Source organism: Bison bison, unplaced genomic scaffold (genome assembly GCF_000754665.1).
Source record: "Bison bison bison isolate TAMUID 2011002044 unplaced genomic scaffold, Bison_UMD1.0 scf7180017864471, whole genome shotgun sequence".
Classification (NCBI taxonomy): domain Eukaryota; kingdom Metazoa; phylum Chordata; class Mammalia; order Artiodactyla; family Bovidae; genus Bison; species Bison bison.
Window position 1 is genome coordinate 12359710 of NW_011495032.1, and position 981 is coordinate 12360690.

The window sequence follows — 981 nt, forward strand, 5'->3', positions numbered from 1 at the left end:
CACACACACACACACCACTGCTGCCTCCCCTGCAGACTGATTTGAGCCAAAGGAACTTCGCCAAGCTGACCTGCCCAGACGCCCACCTGGCTGAGAGCATGTGCTGCCACTTGAATTTCGATCCCAACTCAGCCCCCAGGGTGGCCAGGGTATATGACTCAGTGCAAAGCAATAGCCCCTTGGTGGTGACCAGCCTGACGGATGAGCTTAAGAAGCTGGCCAAGCAGGGCTGGTATTGGGAACCCATCACAAGCTGGAAGGCGGAGGGCAAGCTGGTCAACATGCCTGATGGCTCCTTCCTGGTGACGGAGAGCTCTGACGACCACTACCTGCTCAGCATGAGCTGCCACTCCCACCGCAGGACCCTCCACACCAGAATGGAACACTCCAATGGCAGGCTTAGCTTCTATGAACAGCTCGGATTTGGAGGGACACACATCCATCGTGGACCTGATAGAGCACTCCATTAGGGACTCGGAGAACGGGGCTTTCTGATACTCAGGATCGGGCCTGCCAGGCTTCGCCGCCTACCCGGTGAGCCTCACCAACCTCGTGTCTTGCTTCCTGCAGGTGCGCTCACTGCAGTACCTGTGCCGCTTCATCCGCCAGTCCACCTGGATAGACTTGATCCTGAAACTGCCCCTGTCCAACAAAATGAAGGATTACTTACAGGAGAAGCACTACTGAGAGAGGACCGCAACCCAGCATATTGCACTTTAGGAGTAAGAAAGAGAGACTGAGATACAGTTTACAGACTTCATTGCTATCAGAATCTTTTGCTTCCGTACTGTTATTTCAGTTTTATGTGGAAACGAGTATCCAGTTCATTTAGGGGTGGGGAACCGTCCACGAGGTGTCTTAGGTTTATTTTGGTTCTTTAAAAAGGGAAGTCTTGAGGTTTGAGAAAGTGTGAAGTGTTTTCCATAAATATGCAGAATAATCACAATATGAATGATCAGATTCTCCTTACTCACCCACCCC

At 51.8% G+C, this 981-nt stretch overlaps 1 pseudogene; it reads left to right on the top strand.

The window, feature by feature from the left end:
• LOC105003589 overlaps positions 1–687 on the top strand; it is a 1664-nt pseudogene extending 977 nt beyond the window's left edge.
• The last annotated feature ends 294 nt before the right edge of the window (positions 688–981 follow it).